General features: G+C 42.8%; 1 protein-coding gene across 6 annotated transcripts in view; it reads left to right on the top strand.

Moving 5' to 3' along the window:
- The window catches only part of PAK1 (p21 (RAC1) activated kinase 1), a 137,660-nt gene that overhangs the window by 24,679 nt on the left and 85,154 nt on the right, over positions 1–27,827 (top strand). Inside the window, exon 1 of one of the 6 annotated variants that reach the window (XM_053924677.1) lies at positions 12,006–12,021. The exons of the other annotated variants lie outside the window; for them this stretch is intronic. The gene's annotated coding sequence lies outside the window, so the exon portion shown is untranslated. Of the gene's footprint in view, positions 1–12,005; positions 12,022–27,827 lie in introns of those variants that run through there. 6 annotated transcript variants of the gene reach the window in all.

Raw genomic sequence — 27,827 nt, 5'->3', positions numbered from 1 at the left:
GGATCCCTGGGTCATAAGGCAGTTCCATTTCTAACTTTTTGAGAAACATCTGTACTGTCTTCCATAGTGGTTGCACAAATGTATATTTTTTCAACAGTGCACCAAAGTCCCCTTTTGCACATCCTCGTAACACTTATTTCTAATATTTCTAATATTAGCCATTCTGATGGGGTGTTTTAATCTGCATTTCCCTGATGACTGGTGATGTTGAGCATCTTTTCATGTACCTGTTGGTCATCTGTATTTTTTTTTTTTTTTTGAAAAAAATGCCTGTTCAGATTCTCTGCTCATTGTTTAATTGGATTGTTTGCGTTTTTGCTGTTGAATTGCATGAGTTCTTTACATATTTTGGATACTAATCCTTTATAAGATGTATGATTTGCAAGGGTTTTTTTATTGAGTAGGTTGCCTTTTCACTTTGTTGATGATTTCCCGTGCTGTGCAGAAGCTTACTAGTTTGATGCAGTCCCACTTGTTTATTTTTGGTTTTGTTGTCTTTGCTTTTGGAGTCAGATCCAAAAAATCATTGCCAAGGTCAATGTTAGGGTGCTTGCCACCTATGTTTTCTTCTAGGAGTTTTATGGTTTTAGGTCTTACATTCAGGGCTTTAATTTATTTTGAGTTAGTTACGTGTATTGTGTAAGATAGTAGTTCAGTTTCATTATTTTGCATGTGGCGGCCTACTTTTTCCCAACAGTGTTTATTGAACAGACTAACCTTTTGTCGTTGTATGTTCTTGGCTCCTTTGTCATAAATTAATTAACCATATATGTAAGGGTTTATTTCTGGGCTCTCTATTCTGTTTCTTTGATCTGTGTGTCTGGCTTTATGCCAATACCGTACCATTTGGGTTGTTTTTAGCTTTGTAACACAGTTTGAAATCAGAGAGCACGATGCCTTCAGCTTTGTTCTTTGTTCTTTTTATTTTTAAAGATAGAGAGGGGAAGAGAGGGAGAGAGAGGAGAGAAACATCAATATGTGGCTGCCTCTGCATGCCCCCTACTGGGGACCCGCCCTGCAACCCAGGCATGTGCCCTAGACTGGGAATTGAACCAGCAACCCTTTGGTTCGCAGGCTGGCACTCAATCCACTGAGCCACACTAGCCAGGGCTATACTTTTTTCTTAAGATTGCTTTGGCTATTTAGGGTCTTTTGAGATTGCATACAAATTTTTCGATTGTTCTAAAGGTGAATTTTTTAATAACCCATGGGATCAAAAAGGATATATTTACTCCAGAAGGTCATTGGAAAAAATAACACCTTGTTCACTATGGTATCTTGAGGAAAATTGAGATAATACGAGTAAAAGAGCGTGCCTAAAGTGTAAACTGTTAACGTTGTTTTTCGGCCTAGCCCTACCTGCCTTAGCCCTTCTCTGGGCTTCAGTCTCTCTGTACAATGAGGTGCTGGACTGAAGGACCACCTTGTGGTTCCTGACAAATCCGGTCTTGCGACTGTTCGGTTGCTTCTCTCCTCTGTTAGTGCACTCACAGAGCATTGATGCCTCTGATGTTTAGCAGCCCCGCTCCCCCTCCCTCTTTAAGCCCACTGCCTAGTTTCCTTTATAGTCCACTGTCTGCTTTAGTTTAGGTTTCTTTTTCAGGCTGTTTCTCTGTGACCAGTGTTCCCTTTTGAGGTTGAATTGAATTGTGTAAGGCCTCAGGAAGTGGCAGAGGCACCTTCCTCAAACCTGGTTGCACCAAAAGCCCATCAAGTCAAGTTCTGTCCCCAAAGAGGAAGAGAAAGTCTGAGTCCTGTAGCCAGTAGATAAGAAGTTCTTCTTTGAGCTCTCGGGGCTAATTTCACTACTTACAGAGGGGAGATTTTCTTTTAATTCCAAACACTCCATTCTGCATATGATTAATATCATTTTGGGGTCACTCTTTAATTGCCATTTACCTTCCTAAGGCAGACCCTTGGGTCCTACAAAATAAATTCAAGCTCTTCTCCATATACGATTTTTATAATGACAATGGTGCCTTTATTTCTCTTCTTCTCTAGTAAATGTTTTCTTCAAAAGTTTCTCGGATGATTACCTCTCTTTGCCTCTCATATCATTTTTCTCTGCACAAAAAATTCCTGGGGGAGGGCTCTTCTTTATGCTAATATTCTGGTCCTGTGTAACCCACTCACTTCCAAGTTTTCTCACTGTTGCCTAAATAAGCCATACATTCTGTTTCATGTCTCCTTAACTTGTTTCTCATAGGTTTTTTTTGTTGAAGATGTTTTAATTTGCTTGCTGTGCTTCTACTCAACAACTTTCAAAGGCCCAGTTAAGTACCTCTGTCTCTGATGCCTTCCCTGATGCCCTCCTTCTGTTCCAGACAAAATGATTATCCCCTTTTCAGTGTTTGTATGATACTTCGTTCCAGTGGCTATGACAGCCTTTATTGCACTGTACTCGTTTTGTTTCTGCCGTATTGTATTGTAGTTATTTATTCATCTATCCTGCCTCTCCCTAAACACTTCATCAAAACAATTAGCCCTCCCAAGGTTGGAAGTACCTGGCTTATACCAGGTGATCAGTGAAAGGGGAAACTAACATTTGTTGAATGCCTCACTTCTGTGTAAGTCGCCTTACAGATACTCTCACTGAGTCCTTAAACAGGGTTCTCATGTAGGTATTATGCCCGTTTTCCATATATAAAGTGATTGAGGCCCAGAGTCATCAAGTGGTTGGTTTATGATCTCATAGCTGGTGACTCCGGGAACTGGGATTCAAACCTGTTTGCTGACTCCAAAGCTTGAACTGTATTTAAAACTATTCTTCTGACTCTTAATTCACTATTCTTTCTATGAACTTCAGGGAAACACAAAGTAAGATGTGTTTAATTCAGCAATGGACAAGAATTCAAATGGTAATAGGGTATGAATAATTGTGGCACTCACATAATTGTTGTGCATTAAGAAATGGCCCTAGAGTCATTATTGTCTTAATTGGTACTGTAGGCAATCCTGTAATTTGGCGTTTAAAAATGAGTCTGTTTTAGCTGGTTACCAGATGTAACAACACCTACCTTTAGGCATGTTCTGTTCTAAAAAGGGATGAAAAGCTGCTTCTCTCACACTATCACAGGCAAGGTGGATGAGCTCAGCTTTGACCTGAAATAGTGTTAGTGCTTCTGAAATTTTTCACTTCCAAGTTTTGTCATATTTTTGTCAGGTGCTGGTAACCTACTTTTTCAGAGCTGCAGAAACGGATAGTTGGAATATGGGGTTCTTACCCCAGCTGTTTGAACAGCCCAAGCTCTCACCAGGGAGGGCCTAATAAACACAAAGGACTGATTTTGGGAGTTGGTAAAGGAGGCCACAAGGTAGAACTTGGGAAACAACTTTGCCTCATTTTTGTGACACGGGTTATAGTGTCATTCTGTATTCTCTTAAGTCAACTGATAGCAAGTGTGTTCTAGAAAGACAACAAAAATTAGGAGACCAGGATTCAGGCTCTTGTTGGCCCTATATAATTTTGGGCAAATGATTTCTATTTCCTGGGCCTATTCCTTTATGTGTTTTAATCCAGTGATTCTGTCCAAGGGACGTGACCCTGCCGTCCAGGCAGCACACATCCCTGCTGCCCAGGGGCCATGCAAGGCTCTAGGTTACAGCTTCTTTGATGCCCTCCCCCCGCCTTTGAGTCACAAGTCCTCTATTACTATCTATCGGCTACAAACATATTGAAGTCTCTCATCTGATGTTCCCTTACTCATTCTGGTTCTTGTTGAGTTGTATACCTTTTTTATATCTTTACTGTCATTTCCATGTGATTTTGGATGAGAACATAGGTGAATATGTTTTTAATCTGCCAAATTTAACTACAAGGAAACTTCAAAGGAAGTTAAAGGAACAAAAAGTGAAGTTGCATTTATATCCGAAGTTGCAAGAACTTCATCATGAGAGTAAACGAGAGGATAGACCTTCCCAGGAGACGCCCTGGGTTCAAATTTTGGCTTCAGTGTCTACTAGGTATATGACCTTGGACAAATTACCTCCCAAAACCTCATTTTTGAGATTGAAAATTTTTTTAAAAGGAAAAAGATACATTGGAAAATTGTAATGAACTAGCAATCAAAACACACATTTGCATTTAGCAGACCTTGACCAAATCCTTTCCCCTTTTTGGGCCTCAGTTTCCCTCTCTGGCAAATAAGGAAGTTGGCCTGGGTGCCTTCTAAGTTTCTTCTATCCTTACTATTCTAAGGAGTCTGAGATTTTTCTGAATCTGGAAGAGCACTGGTCCTTTAATGTGAACTTCCAGTCCCTTGTTCAAGATGACTATGGCCTAGGACTCAGGCGAACAGGTTGGGTGTTCTGAAGTCTGTGTGTATCTGCCTGCCACACTGACCAGGGCATGGCATTTGAAAAGAAAGAGGAATCAATCACAGTGAGACGTCCGTGGCTCTTAAGTAATACGTGGTAAGTAGGCAGCTACTTGAAAACATTTTACCCTTTTTTTCCTTTCCTCTTGTATCAAGATAAGCCAGGGTACCTGAGGTCTTAGCATGGGAAGGGGCAGCTTTTTGCTCTTAGCAGTTATGATTGCTGTCTGTTCTAGCAGGAGAGAGGGCCAGTAGAATTATCATAATATTCAGTGATGACTGTGTAATAGAAGGTTGATCAAAATATTATCTACAGCAAGAATGGGAAAGGGAGGAGAAGAGTCAATAAAGAAAGAGGCAATAAAGGCTTCACAGAGGAGGTGGCATTTGCGTGTGGAAGAACGAGCAGGAGCTCACCAGTTGGCAAATGTGTTTGGTGTGTTTTAGGGTTGCTCTGCCCTTTCTCCAGGCTTCAGCACGACCTTGAGGACTCATTCTGTGGAAGTTTTTGGAGCCCACTGGGAACGGAGAAGTTCTCCGAAGTCTGAGTTAGTGTTTTCTGATGCGAGCTATGTTAGCGGGGACATGGAGCAGCCAGATACTTGGCCAGACTGTAGTTCTTAGTTTGTTTGAGGTTTGGATGCTGTTCATGAGTGTATGTCAGTTAAGCAGAAAACAGCGGCTGCCCTTTTGAGAGCTACCTGAGAGAATTTTGGAGAGAATGGTTTGGTATCTTTACTTTCTGTCATCCCCGGCAGCCACGGGGTCTTTAACCTGTTCGAGGTACCTTAACGTTTAATTATCCTAAAGTATCTGGCCAATATATTTTTCCTTTTGGACTAAAAGTTGGCTCTATTTTGACTTTGCTTCTTTCTGTTTTTTTTGATTGTTGGGGGTCTGAATATTTAGTAAGCATGGGACAGAACAGCCTGACACAGAGATAATAAGTAAAACATTGAAAAACAATAAAACAAGTATTGTTGTATTTATTATATGCTACATACTATGGTAGACCCTAAATATACAAAGGTGAGTAACATCCCATTCCTGTCTTGGAGAAGCTCATGGACTAGTGGCAAAGACAGAGAAAATAACACTTCTGGAACTGTTGATTGAGTATCTACTATGAATTTTGATAAGCTGTAGGGATGAATGAGAGTCTCAACCTTTGATGTGTTTCTAGCCTAGTGAGGGGTAGGGTGGTGAGAAGGAGCCCTGTAAACCAATAACCAATACGCCAAGGGCGAATGTGACATTTACTATAAAAGAGAGAAAAACTGTATTGTGTGAATTAAAGAAGATACTACTTCAGGATTGGGCTAGATGGTCTATAAGCTCTCTCCCAGTCCCTAACGGTCTGTGAATCTATGGTTTTGTGAATTTTTTATTTATGAGTACTAGAGAGTGTGTGGTATTATTTGTATAAAAAACTCATGAAGAAGAATGTTGATTTTTAAATAGCTAACTCCAATGTGACAGAATTGTAGAAATAGGAAAAGTGATTTTCTGGTTATCAAATTCTAAAACAACAACAGTAGTTTTTGAACATTTCCAGGAGGTGATCAAGTGATCAGCTGTTTCCTGAATACTTTTTCTGAGAGATCATTCTCTCCCTAAGAATGGTCGATGACACAGAGTAAGTATAAAATGGTATTTCTGTCCTTGAAAAACTTTGATTTAATTAGGAATGTAAGATGTATATATGAAAAATAGAACAGCTCCACCAAATAAACGGTGCAGACTTTAAGTAAGAGTTTAGAGAAAGGTGGATGATTAGTTGCCTGGGGCTGCTGTCCCGGAGCGCCCTAAGCTGGTTGGCTTAGCACAGCAGAGTGCTACAGACTCGCGGCTCCAGAGGCCAGAAGTCTGAAAGCAGGGTGTGAGCATCGCCATGCTCCCTCTGAAGGCACAAGGGGAAGATCTGTCCCAGGCCTCTCTCCTAGCTTCTGGGAGCTTCAGGTGTCCTTGGCTTATAGACGGACATCTCCTCCCTGTGTCTTTTCACAGCCTTTGCTCTGTGTTTGTCTCTTGTGTCCAAATTTCCCCTTCCTAGAAGGACACCAATCATACTGGATTAGGGCGCACCCTAATGACCTCATTTTAACTTGATTGCCTCTGAAAAACCCTGTTTCCAAATAAAGTCGTGAGATGCTGGGGTTAGGACTTTGACTTGTCTTTTTTTGTGTTGGGGGTGGGGGCACAATTCAAACCCGTAACAGTGGGCTTGATGGTTAGGGAGAGAACTTGGTCAAGTAAGATTAAATTAGCAGAGAAAAGTGGAGGTGCTGTGAGGTAAGTCTTTGAAGTATTCGAACCCTTAAGAGGGCGCTCCAGATAAATTCTGGGACTGAGGAGTTCTGAGATTCCCCAGGCAGGGGCATTTAGAGAAAACAGATTACTTCAGCGTTTCTCTCCGTTGTTTTTGTTCACCGTGCACTGTTGTGGACGGCTTCCGCTTTGCCGTGAGCAGTGTCACTGCCGCACGCCACACTGTCCTGTCTCGACCATTAGTGTTGATTGCACGGTGCCCGACAGTTTACTCTTAGGTAATGGAAATTCAATGATCGAACTTACACAGTCATTTATAATAATAGAAGCTCTTTTGCTTTGCCAATGTGATGAGTTTACAAAATAGAGATAACAGAGAATTTCACACTAGAAAATGAGGATGGATCATAACATTTCTTAATCTGTGGCTCTGGGGGTTAGGCAGTAGTTCTCAAGCGTGGTCACTCCTGGAAAGCTTAAAAATATGTTGATACCCAGGTCCCACCCTGGACCAAGTACATTAAGTTTTAAGGGTAGGGGCAGATATAGAACCCAGGCATCAGTGTTTTTTATCATTATGTTTTTTTATACTTATCCAAGGACATTTTCCCATTGCTTTTAGAGAGAGAGGAAGGGAGAGAGAGAAACACTGATGTGAGAGAAGCATTGATCAGTTGCCTCCCGTACACGCCTGGACCAGGGATATAACCCGCAACCCTTCCGCTATGGGATGATGCTCCAGTCAACTCAGTCACAGCAGCCAGGGCCATCGGTGTTTTTAAAAGCTCTCCAATTTGCATACCTGGTTGTAGGTCACTGGGTTAGGACAATAAGAAGGAAACTGAATTTTTGTCCTTGCTGTGACCTTTGGGCATTTCCTAAATCTTTTGAGTCTCAGGTACCTCTGAGAATAAAGAAATCTAGGTATATTATCTCTAGCATGTATCAGATGTTTAAGAACCATGAGCAAGTCAGTGAGTCTTAGTTTTCTCATTTATAGATTGAAGATAATTAAAACTACCTTCTAGGGTTGCTGTGAAGATCCTCTCCTCTCCCCTCCCCCTCCCCTCCCCTCCCCTCCCCCCTCCCCCCTCCCCTCCCCTCCCCCCCTCCCCTCCCCTCCCCCGTCTCTCGTCTCTTTTCAGTTCTTTCTGTTAAGTTGTGTCTGAATGCCTTCTGTGTTGGATACTTTCAGGCTTCTTCGTATAGGAACCAGAATACTGGTTTAGTGGCAAGAACATGATCTTTGGAATTGCATGGATATGAAGTTCAGTCCTGGCTCCATTACTAATCAAATTATTTTAGCCTCTCTAAGTTCCGGCTTTCCCTATGTGTTAAGTGGAGTATTAAATGAGAAATAATGTGAAAGCACTTAGCCCAATGCCTGGTGTTTCAAGCACTGGCAATTGCTGCTTATTGTTTTCACGAGGGGCTGTGATGGGGGGACACATGGGCAGATCGGTGGTACAGTAGAGGCCGTTCCATTCGACGTCACTGAGCAGAGTCTTCCTTTGGTGGCTGTTGGGAGTGGGCTTGGTGGGGAACCTTCCAGTAACAACTTTAATTTGTATAGTTCTGTATTGTTTTAAAGATACTTTTACAAACTGTTCTCATTTAGTCCTCACAATAATCTGCAAGGAAAATGGCCTTACATATTCAACAAGAAAAGCACAGCTTATAGAGATGAAGTGACTTGCAACCTGTCACCTTATGAATAAGTTATGGAGACAGTTGTTGTTTAAGGGAAATCCCCGACCTTTGAGGCCTTGGGTTTGGGTTCAGCTGGACTTTTCGTTTCATACGGGCTTTCGGATGTAAACCCAGGAAACCTTAATTTTGTAGTGGTATTTGTTTTCTATTGCTGCATAAATAAAGTGCCTGCAAAACTTAGTAGCCTAAACGAACAAACATTTACTGCCTCACACAGTTTCTGAGGGTTAGGAATCTTAGAACAGCCAGGCTGGGTGGTTCTGGCTCAGTGTCTCTAATGAGGCTCCAGTGAAGCTGTCGCCCAGGGCCCAGGGCTACGATCATCTACAGTTTCTCCTGGGCCCGAAGGGTCCTCCTTTATGTTCGTTCATCTGGTGGTTATTGGTCAGTGTCAGCCTCTTGCTGGCTGTTGACTGAAGACTTCAGTTCCTTGCTACACCGCCTCTCCATAGAGCAGCTCACAACAGGGCAGCTGGCTTCCCCGACGTGACCGGCCCCAGAGAGAAGAGACCAAAAGAGAAGCTGCAGTGTCTTTTATAATCTAATTTAAGAAATGACCTACCATTACTTCTGCTGTATTCTTTTGCTTACACAGACTGACCTTTCTACCAGCTGGGAAAGGATACTTTAAGGGTGCAAACACCAGGAGGCGGGGATCGCTGGCTGCTGTCCTGGAGGCTGGCTATCACAGCTGTAGAGAAACTTTGAGGTCCAGGCTATACACATCATTTATTAAGGGGTTAACCTCAATACACAGTTCAGATTCTATTCCCATGGCCCAGAATTCCCTTATGCCTTTGAGGGGTGGTTTCTCAGGACACAGGGAGCAGGGACTCTTTCAGAAGCCTCCCGTGTCTCATTTGTCTACTGTCAATCTTTCTGTTTGTTTTTACAGTCAGAGACATACTACTGAGGGTTTGGGGGCATGGGAGGATTTCTTTGTTTTTGGATGCTATCTGGTGAAACTGTCCTTGAAAGTCTGAGCATTTTGATTCTTTCACTTGTAGAGAAAGTTGGTTGGAGAAACTGTGCCTGCCTTCAGCACTTAGTGCTTTTAAAAACTCTCTCACATTTGCTTCCATGTGATCATCTCAAAGTAGCACAGGAATGTGATGAGATGGGACGTTGACTTCCCTGTAAGTAAGTGCACCTTGAATTTGAGTTCCATCTTTAGCACTAATTGACTGTGTGATTTTGACAAAGTCATGTTCTCTTTCTTGACCCCACTTTCCTTAGGTATAAAATAGAGGTGTTAAAGTTGGTCTCAGGGTTTTGAAGCGCAACCTCACAGGCTTCTGGGGTGAGATGGGGAGGTGGGAAGAGGCTGAGAGAGTGGAACTTCCCCACCTCCCTTTCAGCCAGAACAGCTCTGTACTTCTTATGTTTAAATATTGGTATTTCTGTAAAATTTGATTGAAAAAAAGGTTAAAATGTTTTAAAAACTTGGAAACCACTGGATTGAGTTATCTCAAAGGACTTCTGTGTGTAAAGAAAGAGGTTGGTTTTTCTGATGCCACTGGGCAAGCAGTAGCCTAACAGGTGCTAGAGTACCCTCTTTTCTACATTTCTAGATGGTAGCAGCAGGTCCGTGGACCTGCTTGTCTCCTAAGAAACCTAGATTTTTATATCACCCTTTCCTCCTTAGACTTCTTTTTTCCGGTGTTGGGAGAGATGGACATTTATTGCTGATGGCTGCATCTCCCACCTCTCAGGTGGTGTAGCTTTTTCAGGAGTCAGGATCCAGACATTGAGGGGTGAAGGCTTTTCTTGGAGAGGCAGAAGTCATGGAACAGGGTTCCTGGGAGAGGAGGAGGCTGGGCGCATCAGTAGCAGGTGGGAAGGGCTTGTCTTCCAACTGGGCCTCTGTCTTCTGTGGACTATTGAGATGTAAACGTACTTTTCCTGGCCTGTGATTGGACCCCAAGGCCATCTATCTTTTGGAAGCTAAACTAATGGAGTGGGTAGAGGTGGGATGAATTCAGATGAATCTTGCTTCAAATAGCTTGGGAGGACTCTTGTCTTTTGGAGGTTCCAACCCTTTTTGTTACTTCCTTGTTGGCTGTAGAAGGCAGATCTTTGCCAGCTGATTGAATCTAATCTGTAGCCATCTTTCCCCTACTCCCTATTCTCTTACTTTCCAGGTATATTCTTTTTAGAGCTTGTTTGGAGGTTCTAGCAGGGAGCACAGCTACACATATACCCTTGACTGAAGACCGGTCCTCTCTGCTAGTGGGGAAGGTCGTCCTCTTCAACCGAGCGCGCAGCTTTGGGAGGGACGCACATGGATTGGTGAGGGAGGAAGGGGACACCACCTAGCCAGCCAGGTCAGCCGAATCAACCCTGGTGATCAGTGGGGTGACGGATGTCACAGCCAGATCGCCCTCACATCCTAAGTATTCTTTTTGGATTAGAAGCCTGGAGATGAACGATTTAGTGGAAGGAGGACTGGACTTAGAATCAGTAGCTCTGGGTGAAGTTGCAGCTCTCTTACTTGCCTGTGTGAACCTGGGCAAGTTTCTTAATCTTTTTGCTTTTTTCTTTATGTGTAAAATAGCGTTGCCGTGAAGATTAAAGGAGGTAAGCGTGTACGGTACTGCACCTGCCCCGTAAAGCGTGCTTACTAGGTTCTAAGTATTTGCCTCTTATTATTTTTGTACTTGTATCTTTGAGAATTTAGGATAGGTGCTAATTAAACTATAAAACATCATCTTATATTAAATAAATATAATAAAGTTAATACTGGAAGAAATGATACAGATCCTCTTGTATATTTATTTGACAGTTGGCCTATTTTATAATTGGAATTACTCGGGCTCAGAGTGAAGAAGCGAATGGCCCCAGGTCATCCACTGGAGGCAGCAGGCACTCCATTTACAATGCCTGGCGTTCCAATGACAGGATGTCTTAGACCAGTCCCCGTGGCTGGGCCTGGGTTAGCGATCCACACGAGGTTCCTGACTTTATGCTTTGAGGGCCACTCGTCTGTGTGCCCAGGGAAACCAGTGGCCATCTTGACTTTGGATACTGCTGGCTAAACACAATCTCGTAACTTCTTACTGTCCTGAGAAGTACTACCTGGTATGGACGTGGGCCCCTGCAGATGTACTTGGTGGTTCTTTCCTTGACGACTTAACCTCTCCTTCTCTGTTCATACATTAAAAATGAGTCCTGAAAAGAGCAGGCAAGTATAGCCGTGTTGTCTCTGGGAGAGAGTGAGTGACCTAGTATGCTGGGATGGAAGTATAGGAAGAAGGAGGAAAGGAGAATAGAAAAGATCAGAAAATTCCTTGGGTATGTTTTTCTCCCTCCAAAATCTGCTAACAGCTATTCTTTCTGCTGTTGTGTGAACGGAGAATTGTGGAATTTTGGGACAGAAAGTTCCCTTTAAGGGCATCAGACACAGCCTTTGCCCAATGATTGAATTCCTTTTGCAAAGTTCCTGCCGACGATTTCCCCAGTATTTGCTTGCATACTTCCTAGATGCAGCGCTCTGTACTGCTAGAGGCAGTTACTTTCACGGTGTGACTTTGCCTCTTAAAACTAAGATCTGCTCCTGTGTGGCTTCAGACCCGGGCCTTTCACGTGAGGAAACCTAGGCTCAGGCGGATGAAACGGTGTGTGTCGGCCCTTAGGTGTGTATCTTCCATTCCACCTCCAGGAAGGGGATCAGGCAAGGCAGACGCAGGGTTTCAGCTCCAGAGCCTCAGATCCTTCCTCATGTCTGTGGGTGAGTGGTTTTATTAAAGTTATTTATCCTTTTTTATGAACTTGCTGAATTTATTAGAATCAGAGATTACTATTATTAGAAATTATTTTACTACTAGAAAGAAACTTGCTGATTATATTGTGTGGTTTTACCATTTTATAGATTAGTAACTGTTAAAGACATTGCCCAAAGTGACACAGAAATTCTGTGACAGAACTGGGCAATGGTCTCCTGGTAGCCAGGCCTGGCTGTCTTTCTATAGACAGCTCTTCCAAAGGAGCTCTTGTCAAACTTCGAGCCTTTTTTTCTTAAGTGCCACATGGCCTGTGTACCTTGAGGTTTCTATTAGAAGAGACAGACGGCATCAGTTAAAAATTACATAGATTTCCAGCTAAAAATATCATGCTGTTTTATCTAAAAATATCATGCTGTTTTACAACAACACAAGAGAAGGTAAAGGGTTCCATCCACAAATATTTATAGTACACCTATAGGAGCCCATGCACCAAATTCTTGAAAATTTCTATTTTAGGGCATAGCTCAGAAATCTTCACTTTTGTGAAACTCCTTGGCCCCTTCCCCACCCCCATCCCTCATGGAAATGATCCTCATTATAGAACATTTCATGCTGCGTAGCCAATACAGGGGGCCACCCCCAAAACCTGGAATTATCTCCTGAAGGGCGGGCCCCTTTTAGTGCAGGCCCCCTTGCTGGGCGAGTGTTCTAGGAGCCCACCTGTACCAGTGTGCCAGCTGGCGTTGTTGTGAGAAGCTGTGCTTGGCTTCAGTGAATTTTCTTTTTGAAGACTCAGTGAGGCTGCCCATTTCATGACGGGTGATTTGTGAGCACCCTGACCGCACTGCACCGAGTGTTCAGCGGTTTCTGACCCAGACCAGCAGGACTGCAGTGCCCAACCCTCCCTGTTCCCCCGATTTCGCCCCGAGCAACTTTCGTTTTATTTCTCTGGATGAAATAATCCTCAAAGGGAAATGTTTTGCTGATGTGGAAGAAGTGAGACAAAAAACAGCAGAAGCACTAAAAAGCATACAAATGCTTTAAAAGCACTAAAAAAGCACAAAAAAACACTAAAATCGACGAGGTCAAACACTTTTTGAGCAGTGGAAAAAACATCTTGAAAAGTGTATTGCATCAAATGGAGAGTGCTTTAAAGGTGACTAAAGTTTAAACATGTACAAATAAATACACAATTTTTTAAAACTAAATTCCGTTTTTGGGGGGTCTCCCCTCGTATGGTGTGATAAAAAGAATATGGACATTGGAATCAAACAGGCAGACCTGGGTTGGATTTTGGTTTCAAATAATTCATGTAAAGTGCTGATCAGTGTGCTAGACACACAATAAGAGTTCCTGAAATGTTATCTACTGTGATAATCTTTTATTGTTACTTATGTCTTATCTCCACCTTTAACCTAGGAGCTCTTAAGGGCTCCTATCTATACACACACACACACACACACACATTTTTATGTAAGTCATAACCCATGGGTTGTAGATTCAATAGATTCAATAGAGTAGGTTGGACTAGCATTTAAAAAAAGTCAAATAACCCTGGCTGGGTAGCACAGTTGGTTAGAGCGTCGTCCCCACACATCAAGGTTGTGGGTTCGATCCCCAGTCAGGGCACATACAAGAATCAACCAGTGAGTGCACGAATGAGTGGAACAACAAATTGGTGTTTCCCTTTCTTCTCTCTCTCTCTCTAAAAATCAATGAAAAATTAACAAAAAAATGTCAAATAGAATACATCAGAGAAAATACCAGAATACATTGTACATAGAAAGAGGACTGTTTTGTGAAACATTTGTTTCAGTTTTGTATTTATAGATGTGTGTATGTGTGAGCATGTGCCCTGGGTTTCCGTATACATTTCATTCTTACGGGAGGTTGTGGTCAGAACAGTTTGAGCACACCTGCGACAGGGAAGAGACTGCCTGCTACTGGTATCTTTTATTCACAGGACGTAGCCCGGGGTCTGGAACAAATCGGATGCACGTGTCACTAAGATGAGCCAGCTGAAATTAATTGCTTAATAGATGACACAGACAGTAAATGCAATATAGGCTCAAAAAAGGGGTGTAATTTTCTTAAGAAACAGTTTAGTGAAGTAGTTGAGAGTTTAGTTTTCTGCTGTCTGAAGATTGGGGGATAAATTGCAGCTCTGCTTACTGGCTAAGGCAAAAGGACAAGTCACTTAACCTCTCTTACCCTCATTTTCTCTCTCTAAAGTGGGTCTAATAATCACCTCAGGCTGTGAAGATCAAATGAAATAAAGTTAGTGCAGTGGCCAGACATAGTGAGTACTTCATAACGTTTTCATGGGCTGCAGTGGTCATGGGAGGCTCCTTTGAAGAAGCAGGCATTTGTCCTTGAAGCTCTGGTCAGAACTAGATGGAGGGTGTGTTTGAGACGCCCGGCCTGTGTCCGAGCATTCTGTTAAAGCCCTCAGCGCTTTCCCTCTTGTGCGTCCTTTTCCCATGATTTCTCTCAGCACCCTGCCCACCATCCTTTTTCTCCTGGAAACCACTTCCTGGGGGGAAAGTCCAACGTGAGTTGTTACAACTCGCCTTTGGCCCCTCCCAGAGGCCAGTGTTTCCCCGAAGACAGAGAGGAGGAAATTAATCCAGGTTGTCTCAGGCGCAAGCCTGCCTTAACCTTGCAGAAGAGCACTGGCAGAGCACCAGTTTAGCCCTGGCAAGATTTCACTCCTGGGTGGAATCTAATGAACAAACTGAACTAATAAGCAAAACAGAGACAGACTCATAGATGGGGAGCAGGATGCCAGTAAGGGGGGCAGGGAGGTTAGGGGTGGAGGGACCAAGCAAAAAGAAAAAGGACTCATGGACATGGACAACAGTGTGGTGATTGCTGGTTGGAGGGGGGATAAGGGGACTAAATGATAATGGAAAAAAAGGCAATAAAGATGAAATTAAAAAAAAAAAAAAAAAAAAGGAAGGAAGGGCCCTGGACAAGGTAAATAGGAAGAGTTCTTGGCCTCTGGTCCAAAGCCCAGGCTGGAACTCCAGAGGGCAGGTCCTTGAGAAGGTAGGCAACTGGGTATGTGGGGAGAATGATCAGCCTTGTGTCTGACTTCTGATGATGCTAGAAAGGAGATAGATTCTGTTTCTAAACCTGGGGAGTTGGGAGGGAGAGAGGAAAAGGGAGCTGGGAAAGGAGAGAGAGTGCTTGCAGGGCATCTGAGTTGGCTGTGGGAGTAGTGCCAGTCTGAGATTCAGGAGACCTGGGTTCCAGTTCTGACTTTCCTACTGAATCTCTGTTCCTTTGTAAACTACTTGCCCATTTTAGGCCTTGGTAAAGTAAGAGGCTCTCTAAAATCTGTTTTAGGTCTAAAACTTTTATACTTATTTGATAAAGTCTAGAAGAGAGATTGAAATAAAATACTCTAGGAGTTGAGAGGCAGAGGAAGAGAATGTCTGTTTGAGATTTGTTTAGTCCATATTAGAGTTTCTCACCCTTAAGACCGTTGCTGTTTTGGATTGTGCAATTCTGTTTTGGGGGTATGAGGATGCTCTGTGCACTGTAGGATGTTTAGCAACGTCACTGTTGTCCTCTACCCACTAGATGCCAGTATCATCTACCCCCTACCTTTATCCCCAGGCATGACAATAAAAAATACCTCTAGACGTTTTTGTCCCCTGGGTGGCTAAATCAACCCTGATTGCCAATCAGTTGTCTAGCCCTAACCAGTGTGGCTTAGTTGGTTGAGCGTCGTCCTGCGAAGTGAAAGGTTGGTGGTTTGATTCCCAGTCAGGGCACATGCCTGGGTTGTGGTTTGGTCCCCGGTTGGGGCGCGTGCAAGAGGCAACCAGTCGATGTTTCTCTGTCACACAGATGTTTCTCTCCCTCTTCTCCCTCCTTTCCTCTCTCTCTAAAAGTAAATGAATAGAATTTTTATAAAAAAAGAAAATCAGTGGTCTATATACATGCAATTTGTAGGGACTACTAAAATTAATTAAAAGTAACATAATTTAACATAATTTCATACTTATATAGCACTTACCACGTGGCAGACACTGTCCTAAGCTTTTAAATGTATTAGCTTATTTAATCTCCAAGATAATCCTATGAGTCAGGTACTGTTAGGTACTGTTTTACTGATGAGGAAACTGAGGGGAAAAGGTTAAGTGAATTAATAGCAGCCAACGTTTTTATGAATTGTTGTGTCAGGGACTCTGCTGAATACCTTATCTATATGTCCTCTCCTTTAATCCTCACAGTCACTCTGTGAGGTTGGTACAGATGTTACTCTGATGGGGAAGCTGTAGTGTGCCTAACCCTGGGTGGGGGGGGGGCACTCTGGAACAGACTTGCTTCCAGAGCCCTTTTTCCTATTTTATCTCACTGTGAAGTAGGTAGCATTAAGGGTACTCCTGCTTTTTTGAGTTTGCTTTACATACTTTGCTTTTATAAAAGACCTACATTAGCACTTGTTTTTGCTAATGGGTAGAGGCTTTTCTCTTTTACAAAAAAAGGCAAAAAGTGAAATAGTGTTCAGCGTTTGTTTTTCAGAGTGTTGTTAAAGAGGCAGTGCGCTCACTCCAGGCAGGGAGAGTGGCATCGCCAAGCTCCTGCCCTGGGACTATGCTCAGCATCCCAGCATCAGGCGGCCCTGACTTTGAACTGGGTCTGTGAACATCTGTGCCTTATCTTGGTTTATTTTGTGAACCTGTTAGCAAGATGTGTCCTAAGGAAATTGTTTCTTTGCTTTATGCCATTTCAGTTTATGAAATGTTCTACTCCCAGGTAGCAGGGCAGACCTTTATCCTCATTTTGTTCCTGAAAGAAACTGAGACTCAGGGAGAGAAAGGGGCAGAAACTGGTGGCTGGCATTTGCAGGCAGTCAGGTAACAACGTGTGGCCAAGGGAAACTGAGCCCCTGGTTGTGATGGAGGGAGAGCTGGGAGGAGCTCCTCCTGATCGGCTATTTGAAGTTTGTCAGTGAGCTTTTCTTGCGCATATGTACCCTCCTACTCATTTCTTCCTGACTGACACTGGCTGTGTACCACAAGTTAATTATAATTGGCTTATTTTTAAAACATCTGACTTCTGCAATATTCTATCCTGTAAGCTTCATGAGTGTGGACTTATGTGTGACCAGACTCTGTTCACCACAACATCGCAGCACAGTGCCTCGTGTGCAGTAACTTTTATTTGTGAAATTTCTGAATCCATAGAGACACGGGAAGGGGGCTGAGAGTCAGAGAGATTGATTTATTCTCGATTAGACAGCAATTTGGTAGCAATCCGGGGACTAGATACGGTGTTTCCTGTCCTCAGGTCCAGAGTTCTTTGTGTACAAAGGATGCTGCTCCTTGCCGTATACCTGCCATACGATTGGGACTACTGTGTGATCTTGCTGTGTGGGCTTAGGCAAACTACTCAGTTCTCCCTTCTGTAAACCAAAGTGTCAAACAGCTGTTCCTTTTGCTTTGCCATCTTTGGTTGCCCACCAGTGACGCCCTGGAGTGACTTCCAAACACAGAATGGTAAGCGTCTACTGAGCGCCCAGGGAGGCCTCATTCCATTCTCCTCACCGACCCAAAACTAGAAATCATGTTCTCTCTCCTGCAACACTGCTTCCTCTTTTAGTGGTGGTGTGGTTGTGGTCAGGGTATACAGACTGAAACAGAAAGTAAGTTTGGGTTCTGGGGGAAGAAGGCGATTGGGGTTCCTACTTAGGCCCCTTCTTCATTCCAGATTGCGCACTGAGTGCCTGGGTTCACATACTTTGGAGCTTTCTTACTCTTCCAACTTTGGGGTCTGCTCATTTGCCTTTTACCTTATGAGAAAAATGCACAAACCTGCTTAAGTTAGATGAGTCAAATGTCCTTCTCTCCTTGTTTTGGTCAGTAAAGTTAGTGACAAGAAATGTCAATTGAGAGAAAGTAAGTGTCTTAGGAAGTCAGCTGTGCGCAGGGCACTCTCACATCTGTTTTTTCACCTCATTTCCCAGCCATCGTGCAAGGGTAGGGATTGCTGCCGTTATCCTGGTTTTACAGAAAATTAAGGCTCGGTGAGAAGTCGTGGTTATGCAGGAAGTAGAGCCGGAATTTGAACCTGGCTCTAACTCCTAAGGCCAGTGGGTGCTCCTGCCACCCTGCAGTATTGTGTGTGTGTTTAGTGGCGTTATTGAGATAATAATTTACATACCATAAAATTTTCCCACTTAAAGTGTATAATTCACTGTTTTTTAGTATATTCACAGGTCATCCCCACAATCTAGTTTTATAACATTTTGCCTCCTAAAACAAACCGTTAGTAGTCACTCACCATTCTCCCCCATCCTCATCATCCTAGCCCTAGGCAACTATTAATCTGTTTTCTGTCTTTATAGGTTTGATTTGCCTATTTTGGACATTTCATATAAACGGACTCTTACAATACGTGCTTTTGTGTTTTGTTTCTTTCACTTCGTGTGTTTTCAAGGTTCATTAATGTTGTCACATGTATCATTGCTTTTTACTGCTGAATAATATTTGGCAATATTTTTTGCTGAATAATCCATTTATGAATTTCTATTTATTTCTATCCAGGTAATTGTACTTACTGCCAAATACTATTTGATTGTATGGATAGACCACATTTTATTTATCCATTCATCAGTCGATGGACGTTTTTTTTTCCGTTATGAATGATGCTGCTGCGAATAATTATGTACAGTTGTGTGGATGTATATTTGCATTTATGTTAGCCATGTATCTAGGAGTAGAATTGCTGGATTACATGGCAAGTGTATTTCAACTTTCTGAGGAACTGCCAGACGTTTTCCCAAAGGGAGTGCACCACTCTACGGCGTCCCAAAGGTTCTAAGTTTTCCACATCCTCATCAATAGTTATTATTATCTGTAATTTTTATTGCAAACATCCTAGTTAGTATGAAATGGAATCTATTTTATTGTGATTTGGATTTTAGTTTCCTTAATGAGCAATGATGTTTAGCATCTTTTGAAGTGTTATTGGTCATTTGTGTATCTTCGGACAGAAGCCTGTTCAGACCCTGCCTTCATTTCCCCCACGTTTTACCTTTCCTTTTCTTTCCGTCACCACTTATCCCCGCACACCCCCGTCCACCCCCACCCAGGCCCCCTTCCCTTCCACAGTTATCACACTTTTGTCTGTGTCTTTGAGTTCTTTTTCTTTTTTTTGGGGGGGGGAGTTATTTGTATTTTTACTGTTAAGAGTTCTTATTAAATTCTGGATAGAATTACCTCATTAGATAAATGGCTTACAGATATTTTCTCCTATTCTGTGAATTGTCTTTTCACTTTCTTTTTGCTCTTGCTTGCAGCACAAAAATACTTAATTTTGATGTAGTGTAATTTATCGTATTTAGTTTTTCTTCTGCTTTTTGTGCTTTTGGTGCCATATATAAGAAACCACTGACTAATCCAAGGTCATGAATATTTATACCTGTATTTTCTTCTAAGAGTTTCGTAGACTTAGCTGTAGAAAGTATTTTGAGTTAGTTCTTTTTACATGGTATGAGGTAGAGGTCCGGTTTCATACTTTGCACATGAAGCCCACTTGAATGGAGCTCCTACTGGCCAGGTCAGGGTGTGAGTGCTGTGAGGAGGGGATCTCTTAGGGGAGGAGGGCTCCTGGTGAAGCCTCTCTGACCTTCCTAGTTAAAATGAATCCTTTTTTTCTTACTTCTGATGGAGGGCTCACTTTATTCCTCCTGCTTCCGTGATTACCTCTTGTCTGTAGCCCCCGATTCACTCATTAGCTGTTCCTTCAATGCACCCAACACACCACATGTGACACTGCATCTGGGAGACACGCAGGGGGCGTCTGGCTGATGGAACTGTCTGTGGAGGGAATGAATTCTGGGTTTTGAGTCTTCTTTGTTTTGAGTCAAATAAGTTGTTCTTATTTGAAGTCTTTGCACAGGCCCTGCTGAGGTTTAAGAGGCTCGGACTATAGGAAAGGATTCGGACCGTGGCACTGCTGAATCAGATGCCTGCCCTGTGCCAGAGCTGTTTCTGAGAAAATTATATATTCACACTCCAAATAGTTCCTTGAAAATTTTCCCTACATTTTCATCCCGAATAGAAGAATTCCTAGCTACAGATACAGGGGTATTTAAAGCAGGAAGTAAGAGCAGCTACTTCCCTTTACCAAAAAACTTGCCTCGTACTGTGTGAAGGGCAGCGTAATGACAGCGAGACTTCGGACAGCCTGTCTGCCACTCAGTCTGTCTCTGGGGAAGCGTTGGGGCTGAAGGGTCAGCAAAGGAGGGTTTTTCGACTTTCTCAGTAGTTTACGAATCTGTACTTGCAGGTGCTATGCAGAGAAAAGAAGCATCAGAGGTTAGGTTCCTTGCAGTATGTGGGGATATCTGGGACAGAAGAAAAGGACTGGGGACCATGTTTCCTTAGGTCTCAATACCAACGTTGCTCCAGCCATAGTCACATTTGATCCTCTCTTGTCCTGCTTATCCCCTTTCCCAGGCCTTTGTCCAGGTTTTCTTTTCTACCCTAAGTTTGAACGGTCTCATTTCAAAGTGTAGGCTCTTTTCTGTGGTACGTAATCATAGCGATGAATGGTAAAAAACGGATTGTTCACGTTTGCTTTTCCTCCCAGATTTTTAGTCTAGTTAAAATAATTTTGAAATTGAGGTCAGAACATTCTCTAATGTGTACATTCAGTTTTTAGCTCATCCTGCCGAGGGGCTGCACCACGGGGACGGCAGTCAGACGGTGCTTCCGCAGGGCCGAACTTACAGTGATTCGGCCTGAGAGACGGGGGGTACCTTCTCAAGTGAAGATTACCACCACCCGCCTGCCCAGTGGTAACTGAAATTCTACTTTTGTTTTGTCTTGAGGAAGCAGTAGGGGAAGATCCTTAGGATGTAATTGGCCTGAACTCTGCTTCCAGCTCTGATATTTACTAGGTTTGCAGTTTGGGGCAAGTGTTAACCTCTTTGTGCCTCATTTTTTCTCAACTGTAAACTGAAGATAATAAAGCTGATTTTTTTAGAGTTGTTGGGATAAATTTGATTCTCCTAGGGCAGTCTCTGATTTTGACTTTGTCACCGACAGTGGTGATCATCAACTAAAGCATTGTCTCTAGCTTAGTATATCGTTTGACACTTCTCCAGCCTCTTGTACTCACGTAATCCTTTGTCACCCTCACTCACTGTATGTTCCGAGGGACAGACAGTGTGATTGTCCCGGCTGACAAATGAGGGGACACGCTCAGAGAAGTTAGGTCTGAGCACCAGGACTTCCGAGTTCTAGTCAGGATTCCTTTGTACCCTGACCAGTCCCAGGAGAGGGCTGTGCAGTAAGAGTCCATCCGGGAAAGTCGAGAATACCCTGATGATAGCATTAGCTAAGAATTTGGGAAAGTCGTCCCAGTTTCTACTTGATTCTAAAACAAAAATTCTAACTGTTCTAACTTCGTTTATTCAGCCAGCTAGGGAACATCTACTTTGCTATGCATGTGCTAGGCCTGGTCCCTTTCCTCATCTGCTCACATGTCCCTGTGGGTATTGTGAGCAGATGAGGAAAGAGACCTGTACACATGGGAAGAGCTATAGCAATTGTGTGTGTGCTGGGCGGAGGGCAAGTGGTGGCACTGGTGTGGCAGTGGTCCAGGAGAGGTGGCTTTGGGACTGAGCTTTGTGAGGAGAAACCTCACGCAGGACTGTGCGTAAGAATTAAATTGGATAATGGGTGTGACTGTGCTTTGTTAATTGTAAGGAACTACAGAAACGTTAGGGATTGTCATATTTTATAGAAGGTACTTTTCTTCTAAAACCTTGGATGACTCAGTGAAACATCATAGTTGGAGGTTAAGCTTAATTAAAGAAGAGATATTTCAGTGGCAAGAAAGATTGGGAACTTATTAAATTCTGTGTGTAAAGTGTTTTGAATCTAGGAGTCCTTAAAATGGGGATATGCTATTAAAATGGTCTTTTGCTTTGACGACACAGTGGACCTTCAGACCACTTCTGGATTTATAAAGAACTTACACTTTTTTTTTTTTAAAGCCGCTTGTGCTGCTGTAGCATTTAAAATATTGAGGAGAAATATTTAAGGCAGCCTAGGAAACAAGCATGTATCCTGGCTTATAAAAGGAATCATCAGAGCAGGACAGAAAATCACGTGCCTGAATTAGATGCCAAAAGATATGCGATGTTTTTAGTTTTAGATTTGTTTGGATTTGGTGTATTTAATTGCTGGGAACCTTCTGTGTCCTAGGCTTTGATTAGGTACTGAGAGAACAGAAATGAATGAAACGTTCCCTAATCAAAGGGACGTATAGTTTGGCTGGAGACGTAAGACACCTGTGATATTAAAGTGATGAGTTTTTGGGAGTAGGTCCTAAAGGAGAAGGACCTACTCAAGCCTTTGGGCAGGACTGTATCAGAGATGGTACCTTGGAGGAGATACTACCTGAAGAGCTGATAATGGAGATAACAAGGCTCTTCCCAGCAGAGGTATCAGCAGGAACAAAGGCAGGCCGGCCTAGAGTAGTGTCTGGGGCTTAAAGCTCTCAAAAAATAGGAGATACATTCCTTAGAATTTAATGCTGGGATGGTGTCAGGGGTGTCCAGCCTTTTGGTGTCTCTGGGCCACACATTAAATACACCAACACTAACAAAAACTGATGAATAAAAAAAAGGTTTTGAGTCCATTTTGATCTTGTGTTGGGCTGCACTCATAGCCATCCTGGGCCCTCTGTGGCCTGTGGGCTGGAGAAGGACACCCCGATTGTAACTGATAAGACATTAGGTTGTCCCATTTTTTAGGTGAAAGCATTCTTACTTTGTTAGTGACAACATGTTCGCATGGAATATTTAAAAAAACAATTTATGGGAATAAAATGTATAAGTAAGAGGTAAATGAATAGTTGTCATTTATCTTTACTGCACAGCATTTTGAGTATCCCAATTTATGAGTTTTCTTGGGAGCAAAGATGCTATCCCCTAAAAGAGATGAAAACTTAGATTCTTGCTTCTCAAACTTCCCTGCTTCTAGGGCACAGACAGCGACCTGCGTTTCAGTAATACCATGTGCCTACCCCACACTTGGCTTCAGGACTTAATGACAGGAGAGAAGGTAATGGGGAGCTAGCCACAGCGTCGCCTGCAAGGCTGAGTTTCTGGCACCGAAGTGGTCTTGGTGCTTGTGGCTCGTGCACGAAGGATGAATTCTTGGCCCCCAGTGGCAGTAGCATCTGATGATGAGAAGTAATTGCAATGGTTTTCTCATCGGACTAGTTCTTCAGTGTGGCTTTGTACTTTATTCTGGAAGTTTAGTCTTAAACCTGTTTCCCCAGCCTTTCCCGGACTGTGAGTCACCCAATGCCTTTCAGCAAATTAATTTTGTGCTTAATCAGCCAGCGTCTGGTGCTTATATCCAAGAATTCTTTGACTCAGGTCAGCGAACTATGGCTTGTGGGACAAATCTGGCCCATCAACTGTTATTTTGTAAGTAAAGTTTTATTGGAATATAACCACATTTATTGGTTTACATATTTTCTATGGCTGCTTTTGTGTTACACAGGCAGAGTTGAGTATTGAAGACAGCAGTGAAATGCCTTGCAAAGCCTAAAATATTTATTACCTGTCCTTTTGCAGGAAAAGAGTTTCCCCACTCCTGTTTTAACTGATAATAGTTGTTTCTTAACAAAAGTGAAATGCTTTTTCCACCAGACAATGAGAGTTGATTAGTTTGAGTTTCACTTCCTTTTGATTTTGGCATATTGGGACGACACTCTTAAGCAGGTGAGCTACCCAGCCAGGGCTCTTCCTTTTGATGTTGGTTTGGCTTCCAGGGTGCTCAGAGCAAAATTTGGTCATGAATTGCAATAGCTGCCTCTAGCATGGGTTTTTGTACAGACATTGCTCATTTTATTGCGCTTTGTTTTATTGTGCTTCACAGATAATGTATTTTTTACAAATCGAAGGCAAACCTTCCGCCAGCACAAAGATTATGGCTTGTTTTCATTGCAGCACTTACTTCACTGAGGTGGTCGGTGTTAGGGTGGCCAGTGATGTGGGCTGTGAAGGAATTCACAAAGACAAGAAGAGGCAGAGAGCAAAGTTTTTGCACTTTCCAAGATGGGATTGGGGTATCGTGTGGAGAGATACACCAGCAGTGAGGGCTGGGGGCTTTGAGCTTTTATTGGATTAGACTGGGTGATAAAAGGGTGGGGGGTTGCTGTCCTGTGGCCCCTGGGCTGTTAGGGGAGTTGCAACACAGGGAGGTTTTGGGTGGTTTTGCATAAACTACAGTTGGCTCCAATGTTATCTTTTCCCTGTGGCTGTGTCGGGGAGGAGGTTGTTTAGTCACATGCTGCTCTTGCTTTCCAGCAATTCCCAGTCCTGGGGACATAAACTCAGAAGAGTACAATGGCCGTCGTGTTTAACAAGGGCAAAGGCCTGCTCGGCAAATGGCACCATCGTAGCAAATGGTACCTGCTTTGTGTTTTCAGTCTGGAACCGAACCTGTATTTATCTCCAAGGTGTGGCCTGTACTTGCTGTAATTTTCTTCTACTTTGTGACCTATATCCCATTGCTGATTACCATTGTCGTAAGAGATACATACACACACACCTTTATGCGTATAAGCAACCTGAAAACATTTTTGAAATAGATAAGGTTGTACTGTTTACTCTGTATAAAAATGAGGACTTATTGGGGGTGATCGGCTAGCTTCTGGGACCATTCAGTCTTCCTTTCATATCTACTCTGCATTGTCTTAATTTGTTAGATCTTCTCTAATCTCATGCTAGTAAGAAGAATTCGCTTATGGTTAGGGACAAGTGGATGATAAGGAACTAACTTTTAGACTAGTAAGAATCCTCTTCCTCTTGATTCTCTGATGTGCTGCTTGATTGTAACAATTAGGAAAGTCTTCATCTGTAGTGATAGAAAACTTGACAGTGACTTAAAATGTGGAGATTAGTTTTCTTCACTTAACAAGGAGTCTGGAGAGAGGTGGTTGGCTGCGAACATGGGTTCAGCGACTCACAGTACCGTTTGGAATGCAGGCTCTTTCTGGTTTTCCACTCTGCAGCCTCAGAGTGTTTGCTTCCAGCGCTTGAGCCGCGACCTCATGGTTACAAGATGGCTGCTGCAGCGCTGCAAAGAATGTTTGAGGAACAAGCAAGTCGGAAAGGCAGAACCAGTAGTCCTTTTGGTCCTGTTTTATAAGTAAAGCCGCTATTTCCCCAGAATTCTCAAAGCTTCTTGTATGATTTACTGGCTAGCACTGTGTCACATGGGCACACCAAACTTACAAAGGAAAGCTGGGAAAATTAATACTTAGTTGTCTCATTGCCTTCCTGGGCAAAATTAGGGTTTATATAGCAAGGGTGAAAGGAGGGATGGATTTGGGTAGGAATTTAAAAATCATTAAAGACTTTTTAACATGGTTTTTAAAAATGTGTTTGTACTCTGTATTATTCCATAAAAATATGTAGTAGTGTTTGTGTTTTATTAACATTGCTTTATTCTGAGCTGGGGATATGGTAATAAATGAGAAGATATGGTGTCTTTTCAGTCCGGAGGTGAAAAGATACATGTTTTAGTCTGCTTGGGCTGTCATAATGAAGTACCATAGACTGGGTGGCTTAAGCAACAGAAATTTATTTTCTCACAGATCTGGAGGCTGAGAAGTCCAACATCAAGGTTTTGGCAGGATTCAACTTACAATGAGGGCTGTAATAGTGACACTTTTATTCCTAGCTTGTGGATGGCTGCCTTTCCCCTGTGTCCTCACATGGCACAGGGAGGAGGAGGGAGAGGTGGAGAGGGAGGGAGAGGGGGATTTTTGATTGATTCTGGTGACTCTTCTCTTTTACAAGAACAGCAGCTTCCACTGGATCAGTGCTCCTCCCTTATGAGCTCATTTAACCTTAATCACTTCCTTAGACGCCTCTCTTCAAAACAGTCACAGAGAGGGGTTAGGGCTTTAACATGAATTTGGGGTGGGCCACAGTTCGGTCACTAACAGGTACTTTTAGTAAATTAAAGTGTGGATGGATTGCTCTGAGGGCCATAAGTAGGAGTCATTCTAGAAAGCCTTTGTAGAGCTGATAACATTTGAGCTGAGTCCAAAGGAGAAGCAGAGAAAGAAGAACATTATGAGAGACTAGTTTCTATAGTATCCTCCCTGTTGAGGCTTTGGTTGGGGATGTTAATGCTTTAAAGTTTGTCAGTTTCATTAGACACCTCTGATTATTATGGTGTTCTTGTATGGGTACAATGTAGAATTTCCCATCCTCCCTTTCTTCCTCTTTGTCCCTCCCCATACCTCTTCCTCCCCTCCCCCCTCTCTCAGAGGACACAGGGTGATTTGTATGGGCAATCATTGCTTTAAGCCAATTCTAAGATTGCATTCACTGCATCTGTATTTTTTCCTGGTCTTCAAGGTTTTCTGTAGTTTCTTCTAACTGGTGTTTCCGGCTCCATTCATTCGTTCAGCCATTACATATCAGTCACATGCTGTGTGCGAAGAGTACCTCAGTCCTGAGGTCTGGAGATAAAGACAAAGTCTTTGCTTTTGTGAAGCTTGTGTTCTATTGGAGGGTATCAACCAATAAGCAAATAAGTATGTCAGTCGATGATAAATGCTACATAAACAAATAAAGCAAGGAGGGGGGAAATAAAGAGTGCTGAGATGGATTGGAGAGAGATTTTTGTCATTTTATAGAGTGGTCAGGGAAGACCTCTGATAAAGTGACATTTGAATAGAGACCTTAAGGAAGTGAGGGAACAAGTCACCTGGCTATCTGGAGGGAAGCGTGTCTTTAGGCAGAATGACCATAAGTACGAAGGCCCAAAGGCATACATAGTCTGTTGGTGGAAGCCATTGTTCCTGGGGCAGAGCGAATGAAGGAGGGAGAAGTAGGATACCAGGTCAGATATGTAGCAGGATGAGATGGAGGGGAAGGAAGAAATGAGGTAGAATCATGAGTGGCCTTTATAAGATCATGTAGGTCTTTGTAAGGACTTTAGCTTTTACACCGAATGATTTGGGAGGTCACTGGACAACTTGGAGCAGAAGAGAGTGATGTGAGACTTACAATATCAGAGAATCATTCTCAGAGGTAAGAGTGGACCAGTAAAGAGACTGCTGCAGTGTTCTAAGTCAGAGTTTCTTCACAGTGGCACTGTTAACATTTTGGGCCAGAAAATTCTTGTAAGGGACTGTCCCGTACATTGTAGGATGTTTGGTAGCATCTCTGACCTCTGTATGCTAGATACCAAGAGCACCTACCCAGTTGCTTCAGCACAAATTTCTCTAGACCTTGCCAAATTTCCTCTGGGGAGCAAAACTTCTCCTCCCTTCCCCCAAATGTTGGGAAGCACCATTCTAGATAAAAGTTGCTGGTGGCTTTGACCAAGGTAGTAGAAGTAAAGGTGATGAAAAGTGATTGAATTGTAGACATATTTCGAAGGTAGAGTTGATAGGATTTGCTGATGGATTCCATGTAGAGGTGGTAGAAAAAGTGGAGTCAGAGGCACATCCGGTTTTTTGGCTTGAGTAATTGGAAGAGTATAATTGTGAATCTGTTAAGTCTGACTATCAGTGACACAGTTTTGTCTTCTATTGTCCTTCAAAATGCTTTTTTTTCTTGAAAGAAGCTAGATTTCCTCATCTGAAGTCTGACAACGAGCCTGGTGTCTGACATGTACAACATGTTCATAAATGATGAGTGAATGATGAGGTTATTTACTGTTTCCTTGAATGACTAGATTATTCACTATTTCCCAAACAGAGCTCATGCGTTTTATTCCTTTCGGCCTTCTGTGCTTCCCTTAAGGGAATT

The sequence above is a fragment of the Desmodus rotundus genome, chromosome 5 (genome assembly GCF_022682495.2).
Source record: "Desmodus rotundus isolate HL8 chromosome 5, HLdesRot8A.1, whole genome shotgun sequence".
In the NCBI taxonomy this organism is placed as follows: Eukaryota; Metazoa; Chordata; class Mammalia; order Chiroptera; family Phyllostomidae; genus Desmodus; species Desmodus rotundus.
This window is presented reverse-complemented; position numbering and strand designations above follow the sequence as displayed.